Source organism: Anopheles darlingi, chromosome 2 (assembly GCF_943734745.1).
Source record: "Anopheles darlingi chromosome 2, idAnoDarlMG_H_01, whole genome shotgun sequence".
NCBI classification, from domain to species: domain Eukaryota; kingdom Metazoa; phylum Arthropoda; class Insecta; order Diptera; family Culicidae; genus Anopheles; species Anopheles darlingi.
The window spans coordinates 28,989,228-29,001,902 of record NC_064874.1 but is presented as its reverse complement, the minus strand read 5'-3'; the positions used below and the strand labels follow the sequence as shown (position 1 = coordinate 29,001,902).

General features: G+C 49.8%; 1 protein-coding gene across 3 annotated transcripts in view; it reads right to left on the bottom strand.

Annotated features, from left to right (window-relative positions):
- Positions 1-12,675, bottom strand: part of LOC125959856 (GATA-binding factor A) — a 34,727-nt gene that overhangs the window by 4,759 nt on the left and 17,293 nt on the right. The window lies entirely within an intron of this gene.

Sequence of the window (12,675 nt, the reverse complement as noted above, 5' to 3'; positions counted from 1 at the left end):
TGCTTCATTCTCTGGTTCTGGTTCGTCGCGGTCGCCGCTTTCCACCTTCGGAACCGAAGGAAATGTCACAGTGTCATGTGCTGTGTTCCGACACAAAGCAAACCAGCTTTTGGCATTTGGCCAAACATTTCCTCACTAAAACCGTCTGCCGTAGGTCCGATAAAGTCGCTTAAGTAGCATCGGTGCCCGCGGTGCGATGTGCGCAACATAATTAGTTGTCTGCCGGCACTTCACGATGATGATGATGGTGGCGGCGACGGCGACGGCGACGGTCGTGGAATATTGTGCTTGTTAACATCGACAGCGTCCTCCCGGTTTCGCGTTATCGCTCGAGCAGCACCGTTCTAGCACCCGACCCCATACACCACCACGTGCAGGCGAAACGGTCATGAAAGCCAACAACGGGGGAAGGGGAAAAGCCACTGGAACCGCCACCGAACCGCCATCAACTGAAACTGATCAACTGATCCTCAACCAGCATATCGCACTACCGGGATAACACACAACACTGTCGACAGCAGCAGAGGCAGCAACGGCAGCGATATCGAGCCAAACAATGGAGCCGGGCGGGTGGTTTGTACTTCCGCCCACTTTAGAGACCCCCTTCCATACCAGCACCACACACACACACACACGCACAACAGCATTACGATAAGCGTAGCGATAGCAGTGCGCAGTTAGTGGAGCAACACCAGACCGGAGCACGGTACGGTACGCGTGTGGATCCGGTACTGAACGGATGGTTGCGTTTCGCAAATGATGAGCCCTCCCTCCCCGCGAGCCTCCGGTGACAAACTTTTGCGCAACGAACCGCAAAGCTACGGGCGGTAACAGTTCCAGTTTTCCTCGCAATCGAGCTTCCTGGAGCCGGGCCACAATTTCACCTTCCATTTGGCTTGAACGCCACCTGGAGCTGTCATTAGGTGTCACAAAGTACGGGTTATCAACGACTCCCGGTCCCGGACCAGACAGCTGTTTAACGCTGTTGTAAACCAAGTCCGCCATTCGTCCGTTTCGTCAAGTTCAACGACCTGACGGTACAGGGCTGCGACGTGCGACGAAAGTATTAACCATTTCCATTAGTACGATATCACACTTGAACGGACCTTAAAAGGAGTCAAACACACACACAAACAACGTGTGCGCGCGCGCGAGAAACAATTAACACGCAGCAGCAGCAGCAGCAGTAGCAGCAGCATGATCGGGTCGGTACGAGATCTTTATCAACCGGATCGCTGATGGTTATCGTGCGAAGATCCGTGGGATTCGCCACGTTTGGCGTGTTTTGTCCGCGGACCTGACAGGTGACACGTGTTTTGTGGCGCCCCCGTTACAGATGGAGGCGAGCGGTGGCTGCCGGTACACCGTCGGTTGATTGATCCTTTTCCTCGTGGTTTTCTATTTCTTGGTGCTCGGTTTTAGTTTCAGAACACTGATCAGCGGTTTTGGCTGGTTTTTGGATCGACAGCTGCATGATTTGAATGATGTTCGACTTTGATGGAAATTACTATATCGCTGCGAGTGTAAACCAAATTTCGATCAACACCTTCAAGCCTCGGGAAGATCAATATTTGATAAGTTTTCGTCTTTCAAACCTAAGATATCAAATTGACGAGGAGGAATAAGATACTTCCCGGTCAGATACTTCTATTTCAGATGGATTGGGTAAATTATACGCCAGCATAAGTGATGTTATTAATGTTTGAAACTTAATTCCAATAATTGGCCGATCAGTGTTTACTGAGACCTTTCTTGTATATTATATAGTTACAGTTGTATGAAATTTTATGCAAGTGTTTATTACATTACAGAAGCTACTAATCGCCATGAGATTGATGGTGATAACACCGATCACTATGTACGACGATCTCGATGTCGCACAGTACCAATTTGCGGGAATTTTTTTTCTGTTCATGATCTGTGGGAAGAATAAATCGAACCAATGCCTCTAATGATCGCTTGTTTACCTCTTAATACCCCTCTGCGTCAAAGTAGTTCTCGGATAATTTCGTTCTCGCATAGCGCTTCCAATCAGAAGTCTATTTCAGTCAGTATTTCCATTAACGAACTCACTTGTCACAATGCTCATCATGCATTTCATTATTCACAATCAAAAATAAAAAGATGCTGCTACTATCCGCACCAAACGTAAAGCTGACTAATAAGTAAAGATCTTACAGCTCACCAACGATCTAGAGACCATTGCCTTGTATGACTCATTTCACTCTCTACTCCACTATCGAACACCCTGGCCTACGTTGTTCTGATATTATATCCTGTGCTATCAACTGCACGCAGTTGGCGAACTCCACCAACGGGTCCGGTGAAAACGCCACTCGATAAGACGCAGTTAAAGCAAAGGCCCTTCTCTGTTCTATCGCTTTCGTGGAAATCAAACGACACAAAAACTTCAAAAAAAAAACAAGAAAAAAAGAAAGAGCCATTGTTGCTGTAGCCAGTACCTCCCGCCGACTGGGACTTTGACCGTCCTTATCGCCGTCTTTGATACTGGAACGGCACGATGGGATAACCAAATCTTGCATCCGAAACGACAAGCGGCGTGTGCCAGACGCTGTTGGCCTTGGGTCCCTTCGCTTGTTCTACGAATTCTCCGGGCCAAACCGATAATGCAAAACGATTTGCTAGAGTAGAGTAGAGTGGCCACTATCCGTCCGTACGATATCACCATTCCGGGCGTGCGACAACAGCAGCAACAACGGCAACGGCGACGCCAACGGGTTTCACTGATAAATATGCTTTCACTGCTAATCATCTTTAATGAATCATTGATCCACATCATCGTGCACAAGGCGCTAAGCACCTACACACACAAACACACACAGAGACTGTCCACGGGACAATGGCTTTATCGACACGGCACCCGGATCACTGGAGCCAACTCCCAAAAGAGCATCCGATCGGTTGCCTGTTCTGCACGGAAGGAGGCAGGTCACCAGAAGCCAACCGCCGCGAAGGGTCGCCACGCCAGCCCGGGACCGTTCCATTGTGCTCCACTCTCACCAATCCACCGATCCAACCCTTCCCTTCCCCCAGCCACAGTTTTACCGATAAGACCCTGCGCTTTGGCTTTGGCCGCGGATGTCACGAGTCCGGAGCGCGCGATCGAAACATAAAACAGATTCTTTCCATTAGGGATCTCTTATCGAAGTGCCACAAGGCGCCACTCTGTCCCCGGTCCTGGTGTGGGGTGTGGGGTACGGGGGGCCCACCAAACCGAGACGCAGCATCGCGAGCTGCACCGACCAGCGATGCACCTTTTTCCCAGTAGTGGTGGTGTTGCTGCGACGACGACGACGCCGCCGCGAAGGGCAGCTCAGAACCGGCTTCCATCCAACCGGCGTGGCCCGGGGCCAAAGAGCCCCCCCAGCGGGGGGTGTCGCACCAACGCACGAATCGGAACGCTGAGCCGAGAATCAAGAATCAACTCTTGGTCGTCGTCGTCGTCGTTGTGGTTGTCGTTGTCCCCAATGCGCCAACCAATGAGAACTCGCGCTTCGCGGTCCACTGGTCTGGTGGAGACTTTGTTTTTCAACGTTCTTTTTTTTTTTTTTGGTTGGTTCGTTTGGTTTTTGCTTTTCATCTTTCTGCAGGACGATGGTCGGTGGTCGTCGATTCTCTTTTGCACTCTTCGCTTCGTTAAACCATAAATCATTTTGGTTTCGTTTTCGAAGATTTTCTTCATTTTCCACCTCGCTCGATCAAGTGGCGGTCGCGGATCGCGAATGATTTATCATTGCAGATGAGGGAAGAGCGAGAGAGACGGATGATGGGGGTATCATAAATTATAAGTCGATGAAAAATATGATCCCATTTCCAGTTTCACGAATCGAGCGCGGCTTATCGTCCGGCTCGGCGTTTCGCGCGTTCGTTGACAAATGGCACCCTAGAAGGATGCTGATGATGCTGATGATGATGATGCACGACGACGGAACGCCAGAACCGAACGCAACGAAGAGATGTTCCCCGACACACACACACTCGCGTGCGCGTTCTCATATTTTAATGATGCGATGATCACGTTTGAAGCGACTTGTAAGTGCAGATGTGATCGTAAAACCCGAAAACCCGGCCCCCGGCCCGGCTCCATATTATGTACCACATTTTCACCAAACTACCAAAACTAGAGTAGAGTGCTGCAAAGCGGCTCAAAAAGCGGGCGAAAGAGAGAGAGAATTCAGCCGCCGAAATTACAATTTTTCCATCAAACCAAAAACACTCTAAAAACCACCACCCTCCCCCTGGGCATGGGGATCAGTGCCTTTAGTCTCGACGCCGATAAACGAGATCTTAAACGGGGCAGATGCTTAACATTTCATTGTTTTTTGATTTGCCATATATTCTCGCACCGCAATATTCGGGCGCTCGGGCGCGGTAAATGTGTTCATAATTTTATGATCCATCCTCTCGCCCCCCGTCCGTCCGGGGCCCAAAGGACCCCAAAGTGTAGGCCTAAGTCTAGGCCCGGGCCCGGAAAAATAACCAACAAACTGTCTCAAAGCAACCGCCTATCATCTTCGACTTTGATCGTAAAAGTCCGGGCCCGATAGGACCCGATATGATGCGAGAATGGCCAACGCTGCTCGAAAAAAGCGGCCACTTTTACGACAAACCATCATCATCCCGTTCTGGGCTAAACTTTATTGCCTCCTCCTCAACGTCGACGTCGACGTCGTCGTCCTGCCTAATCCGGCCTCAGTTTTTGAGGAGGGCGATGCGGTGATCAGCTTGAACGATGGTGAGTCACTTGCACCACCTATCCCCAAAAAAAGCAAGGGGCCGCTCATTGGATATTGAGTCGTAAAATGGTCCGACGGTTTGCTCAACTGCTTAGAACTGCGCAACAACCAGCAGCGTTTCAGCGTCGGCCATTTTACATTTCTTCCTTCATCACCATCACCATCATCGGCATCATCTTCATCATCATCATCTTCATCATTTCACCATTCAATTTCAAACCGCAACGATAGCCATGTTTAGGTTTGGTTTTCGGTGCGTGAAATGGTGAGTGACGGACGGAGACGCTTATCAGCTCTGCCATTCGCCAGCCACGGGCACCGTCAACAACTAGAACATCTTGGTTGCCTTGGTTGCCATGGTTGCCTTGGTTGGCGACGGTGACGGAGGTTCTGAAGTGATTTCTTAATTTTTACGAGCCAAAAAAAGGGCAATTAACTTATCTGATACACCAATCTACGCAATCAAACCCGTTAATGTGTGATTCCGTTCGTGCTTCGACCGTGGTGCGAAGATCTGTGCACCTTGGAATGGGGGGAAGAGGGGGGGGAGTGGTCAGCTGCTGCTCAACATCACACGGTAGCAGCGCGTGGGGTTAAAAATTCCTAGAAAATGTTCCGTCATCATCATTCACCTGGCACTCTCCACTTAGAATTCAATTCCCTCCACCTCCCAAAACCCACTGCACTCGGGTCGGTAAAGGAGGTGGAGGGGAAAGCGGAACAATTTTTGGGGATCAAATTAGAGGCGAGGAATTACGGTTGGAATGGGATGAGTGCGTGATGCCGGCGAGTGGTGGTAAATAATTCCGGAATTCATCGTGACTATCGCGGCCATTTTTTTCTTTTCCTTTTTTTTGAGGGAAGAACCGGGGTGCGGACCCCGGACACGCCACCACCGTCGCCATCATCATCATCATCACCGGAAGCGTACAAACAAGAGTTTTACGACCGTCGATCGGCATTCCGAGGAATTGTTAGAACCGCGGACCGCTCGACGCTCCGTCCGCTTGTTCGGGAATGATTTGATCTAGTTAAGTCGTTCGTTCTCGGTCCTCGCCTTTCGTGCGTGTGTGTGTGTGTGAGGTAGGGAAAGAAGTGGAAAATAATGTTTTCCATCCAAGGCCTGGAGCGACTGAAGAGCGACGCACAAGGGGATGGGAGTGGTTTCCAGCGGCCAGCTGTTTTTGTTTTTGGAAGGGGTGGGAGGGGGTTCGCGGGCTGGCTGGGATATTGAATTGTTATCGGGATACTAAATCGTAGCAATTTTACGATAGGCCATCAATAAAGTGTGTCTCCCATGGCGGCATGGTCCCTTTGAACATCGACACGCCGTAGGTTCTCCGTTGGCGTTCTGCTTTCGGAAGCGAAACCCCCCTGAATGTTTGGTCTCGGACTCAGAACGCAACTAGAATATGCATTTTCGGCATGGTTGCTGGCGAGTATTGGAACAACAATTGTTAGGGAATTTCATTTAAATGGAAAATATTCTCTTCCTTATTAGTAACGCTCGATATACAGTATGGATAAAAAAAGGTATGCATTCCGCGAGAGTTTGGTAAATGACAGCCATAAAACCATCAGTAATAGATTTCTGTGTAATATCTGAAACATAGTGATGCATTGCAACAGCTCAGCTGATTAATATTTTTAAATAAATTTTTAATAATCTTTGGATCGCAAAGAATATTTCTTGAGTATGTAAGGTATGGCGATTCTAGAAAAAAATGAAGCTACTGGTGAAGAACGGCTTGCAATGCTAGAATTTAGAGTTTTTTTTTAAATTGTTTGGTATTATTTAACTTAATCGAAATAGAAACACTTTAGCAGAAAAAAGCGGTTGTTGGGCCGCGAATATAACACAAATCAGAAGTCGTGACGCCAAAGACATTGAATAAAACTTTAATTTGCAATTAGCAGTTAACAATCGTAGAATCTCTTTGCATGTGTGTACATGCCTTGAAGTCTATTATTATTATTTTGGAAGAAAAATTAATAAAAGTACTTAGCAAGACATCAAAGTAACAATTTAAAAGTTTTGAACAATTAGCAGAAGAAATTGGACAAACTTATCAAACCGCATTGCTACTACCATCTACCAATAGTTTGTTCCTTGTTTTAATTCAAAACACGGTCACAGTGGAACGCTAACCACAATCATGCGATAATGCTCCTTGTTTACACTGCTTACCATCGCAGTGCCAACGGGTTCAGAACTGCATCTAATACCCACCACGTCGCGTTTTTTTATCCGGTCATTTCCAGTTATCACTAGTTTCAAGTGATAGCACAGAGTTTGACCGAGTCAGACAATTTTCCATGAAAGAAAAATATGATACGATGTTCCAAGGAAGCATGATCTAGCATCCGTCGGGTTTGTCTTTTCGGCATTGATTGAATGTGCATTGAATTTATCTCAAAAGATGGATGATTAACAATGGTTCAAATATAAAGCGAGATGCAAAGAATTGAAATTCTTTTGTTGACATGTTTCCAATATTTCCTCGAGTGTCAAACATCAAAATCATTTCGTCGTCTCCACTCTACGTGATCGAAATGATAAAAATTGCTACAAACACGATATTATAAGCTATAAACTAATGATTAAACATTATCACAGTTCCAAAGTGATTTAGATGCCTTATGCCGCATCAAACACTACTCATAAGATGATACTAAAGAGAAGGTATATCCCATATGCCATGCATTAAATTGAACTTTACAAATTAGGTTGATGTTTTAAATCAAATGAATAAATTAAAAAAACTATTGATCGCGAGGTCGATAGCGGCAATTGCCACAAGGTCATGTTTCACGATAGCTTTCTCATAGCTCTTACATCATACAATTCGTTAGAAAATAATCGAATCATGTGGAACACTGCACTGCGAATGTCATTCGAACCACCGGGACGATGTTGAAAATGTTTGCAAATTTTATGTTAACCTCGTTGCCGATACCAATCAATTCGCTTACTGATGGGCCTGATTAAATCCAACCATTTATGCACCAGCAAGCGTCTGGCCAGTAACGGAGCAACGAAATGTGTGTGTGTCGACATTCAGTATTTAAACTTCCAAACGACACCATCCTTCTTCCCTCTAACCTTTTCAAACGATCCACCGATCTGATCTACACTTTTCTCGAATGGATTTCCCACCTAAAAGGTACCGATTAATACCGATACCGTCAATATGCTCCATCAATCCGTCCGTCCGCGGGGCGGCATTTGGCAATGGGGAACGATTTAACCTCAATCGCTAACCAATTCACGCATGCAACGCACTGCCGGTCATTTGAATTGGAGAAAATCTATAAAATGTATTCGAACCACACACACACACGCACAACTTTCGACACTCAAGGCCACGGATTCGTTTCATAACGCCGCCACCGTGAGCTACGTTCCGGCCAGCGATCGCCACCTGTTTCGCTGGAGGCGAAACGACGACGCGACCAAAAACGGTAACACACACATATATTTCGCTCGAGTTCGAGGAGTCAGTTTCCATCATCCTGCCTTGTCTGCCGGGCTCTTGGACATTGGGCGTTGAACTTAAAAGGCCTGCTCCCGACGCCGGGACGAAACCATCAACAACAGCCCATCAGCTTTGGCACCTAATCCGACGACGACAACGACGACGATCCAAATCCAACGACGGTTGCTTCGATTTCGGTTTGGAAGGCTTCCGTTTTTCAATGGAAATTATGCATCGCTTACGAAACACACACGCACTTATGTAGCGCGGCCGCTGCGCTTTCTACGTTGCCGCAGGATCCGATCCGGTGGCCACCGACGGCCGGGTGTCGAATGGTAATTAAATCATCGCAGGTCCGGGAGTAGCAGCAGCAGCACCAGCACCGGTACCGGCAACGAGATGCCGAAAGAACCGACTAATTGATTCAGCGAGCGCAGCCAATTCCTTATGCAAATCATCGACACATTCAGACAGACACGCACACACACAGCACACACCGGGCACGGAATTGGGCCGACTGCATTGCTAACGAGCCGCCGATCGACTCGAGTCCAGCGATCCCACCCCCTTCCACCAAACAGCATCCACCGCATCCATCGAGCGGTATGGATCCGGCAGCATAAACATGTCCATCAACGCGATCGATCGATGTTGCACACCATTGCGTGGTGGCCATTGCGTACATTCCGTCCGCCCAATCGACCCAATGTCCTTGTTGTTTCAGTTGGGCGCTTAGTCCAGTGATCAGCGCCTCCGGTGACTTCACTTCCGATCATCGCATCGCGATGACGTTTCGACGCACCCTTGAAGAAGGCGGTTCAAATGGAACCGCTCGCAACTCACTCTCTCCAAGGAATGTATCACTCACGAACATCTTCGCCGAGGCCGCCGCACATTCTCTCCCCCCCCCCCTCCTGCGGGCCAACGGATTGGCGTCTCATCGCGAGGCTCGCAGACAACGAGAGGACAGAACGAATGTCCGAAAACATGGTGTCGGCTTTCCGCTTTTGTTGTTTGTGCTTTGTGTGTTCATGTGTGCGCGTGTACGTCCGTGTGTGTGTCTTTACCGCGTGTGGCCGCACCCGCACACCGACGATCGACCCGAGGATCCGAAGCATCCCAAATATTTACTTCTCGCTTCCGAAGCCACCGATGAACGTCGCTCGCCACGCTAAGTGGCGGTCACTATGGCAACGCGTCTCCGATCCACCTGGACATAATATAGCAGCAACCTCAATCGTAGTTCACACTGAACCTTGGCGTACCTTTTGGCAACATCCAAAGAGAGGGTCAATGCAAAATGAAACCCATATTTCTGCTTGGACGAACAAAAACAACTGGAATCAATCGAGCAGCAACCATTGACCATTGTGTTAACCCACTAGCCGGCAACCTTTTGCGGTGTCGGTTTCAGTTTCGGTTTCGGTTGTTGTGATTAATTAATTCACCAAACCGTTTCCCGTTAGTGTCAGCGTCGTGCGGCGAGTGTGTGCGGGTGTGTGTGTGTGTGTGCTGCTTCGTCGTCTGCGGCTTAATTCCAGCCTCCACCTTCAGCTAACCGAGCTGCTAGCGGCGTTGGATGCTGGGGATTTGGTGACAACACCCCTTTACCAACCACGACGACCTTCTGCTCCTCGCCCTCTTCTTCCCGTCCCCCCGTCCCTTCGTGGTCGGTGTGCTCGCTCGTCACACATTGACTCATTTGCAAATGAGACATTTTTACGATCACCATAACCGTATATTATGGTGTACTTAAGAACTCGGGCTTTTACGATCGTTCCGAGCCCGTCCCGTAGCCCGTGCTCGGAGCCCGTGATCAGCCTTTTGCGGTCTGGCCTGGTCCCGGGTCCCGGGGCACCTCTGGCCACCACCAGCAGCAGCATCGAGAGACTGCTTGCATTGCTGCAGCAAATCATAAAAACCGGCGGCTCCCCCCTAACTATACAAACCGCACACAAGCGACGAAAGACATCAACGGCCCGGAAGGAGACGAACCCCGGTGGGAAGGGAAAAGGAACGCCAGCAACAGCATTCGCCTCTCTCGCGGGGCCATGACCAGGTCTACGCGCCAAGAGTGTGCCCGGAGTGTACGAGATTGATTGCTGCGGCGAAAGTTATCGACAAATCCGGGGCCCTCCTCCGGGAGTGGACTGAAGCACCGAGAACAAAATGCGTTCGTTGCTGCTGCTGCTGCTGCGGTGGTGGTGGTGACGTTGTAATGTTGCCCAGACGTGCTCGATCTCCCCGCCATTGCCCCGGACCCCGGATGCCACGCATAAAGGAAGCTGGGGGTCCTCTCGAGGTCAAGGCGTGGCCGGTGGGCCTCCCGTTTCCCCTCGCGGGAGAAGAGAGCCGCGTCCCCGCCCGTACCACGACAGACGGACGAACGGACGAACGGACGGACGGACGGACGGAAACGACAAAATGCATATTATATGATAATTTAGCACTCGATCATTTATTGATTTTAATGGAAATTGTATGTTTTATATGGTCACCACGGTGTATGGGCATCCAGCGTCATCGTCTTGGTTGTCATCGTCGTCGTCGTAAGTGCCGGGCCGCGGCATCCTTTTTTCCTTTTGCCGTTCTCTCCTGCGCCATTACCCAGACGTGTTGTCGTCGGCGTGTCCATTGCCGGCACTATTTCTTTTCGGTCGTTTTGTTGTCGTTCGCTGGTGCTCAGGACAGCCGCGCAGAGCGCCATTGCGCCCTCACATTGATGAGTGGCTCGAGCGAAGCCGCGATCAGTGCGCGATCCATCAATAACAGATCGGAGAGCCCGGCCCCGGGCTCGGCTGTCCGTCAGATCCTTTTATGATGCTGTAGATCACCCCACCCCCGTAACCAGTGCATCCTTCCTCCGGTTCTCGAGCACTCATCTTCGAGCGTCGCGTCGCGTCGCGCTAGGAGTTTCGCGCAGCTCGAGGCGCAAGCCGCCAAGAAATATGAACCTCTTACGCGAGATCGAGGCGGCCAAACGTGCCGACAAATTTGAAAAATGTTACCAAATCTTTCTTGTCTCCGATTGGATAGCCACGATGGCTACGACGACGGCGACGACGACGACCGCGACGCGATTCGATGACGCGATCGCAACGATCGAAATCCATTACCGCCGGGCACACCTTGGCTGCACACATCCGTCCCGTGGCTGGCCCCGGTGGCCCCGGGAATTCCCCCCCCCCCCCGCGCCCCTCCCTTTCTCCTCTCTCACTGACCATTCTGATAGCGAACCAAATTGAATCGACCGAGCCGAAAACGGCGCACAAAGAGGATCTGCCTTTTTGGCGGAAGACATATCTATATAAACTAAATCACTTCAATTAATTTCCTTAATGTTTGTTTTCCTCTCCGCGATAGGCGGAAGGATGGGGGAAGGACGGAATGGATCGCGTGAACCTCCTCTCGCTCTCTCATTTCTCTCTTTCTCTTGCTCTCTCTGTGCCGCTCCGTTCTTAATAAGCCCGATAATCGACGATTGCACGACGGCTCGAAGGCGTCAGCTTGATCATTGATGATCTTCTTCGGCCTCCTCCACCTTCTCCTTACTTGAGACCCACCTTCGCCTTCGTTACCCAAACTTGGGTGACAGTATCAGCCGGACCCAGCCAGACTTTGACAAAGCTTCCAGCCAACGGATTTCGACTTAAGTGAGGAAACCCTCGCGATCCCAAAACGAACCGAACCGACCGAACCGGCCAGCCGACCGATCGTTAAACAGCCGAATATATCAATTCTTGGCTCCCTCCCCCCCAGGCTCCATTCATATTGGTGACCCCCACCTCAGTGATCCTCTCCCGTGACTGCACCACACAATGATTGATTCTGGCGCATTCGGAACGAATAGACTTGTAGCTCACATCGTCCCGCGTTAAAAGCCTCAAGCCTCCGGGGTTTTTTTCTACTTTTTACAACTCGATTCCATTTCCTGCTCGGCACAAACATTTCAATACTTTTCCCGGCGACCACTGAAAGGGCTGTTGGTCGCCGGATGCGTCTGTTTTCCACCAAAGAGCAGACAACAAAAAACCAGACTCTCGGCTTCAGATCCAAGGAACCGAAGGAGTCTGTGGAGGTCTGTGTGGAGTGAAAGAAAGTATCTCGTCGTCGTTGTCGTCGTCGTCGTCGGTGAGTCGGTGAGTCGGTGCTTTGTGATTTGCCGACGGGAAAACTGTTTGGGCGCAGATCGTTGATCGTTGATCACACCAGCGCCGTCGCCATCCGATAGGGTCGGCGCCGCCTCCGGCCACAACCGTGACACAACGTCACCAAAGAACGTATCAGACGGCCGTGACTGTGCGTGTGTGTGAGACAGAGAGAAAGAAGAGAAAGGTCTGATAGCTGAGGGAAGGGTTCATCCTAGCATCAGAGCTAGATACAAATCGCTTCGATATCGTGTTAATCGGAGGATTTAATTTATTGGACTTTTGGGGCTGTGT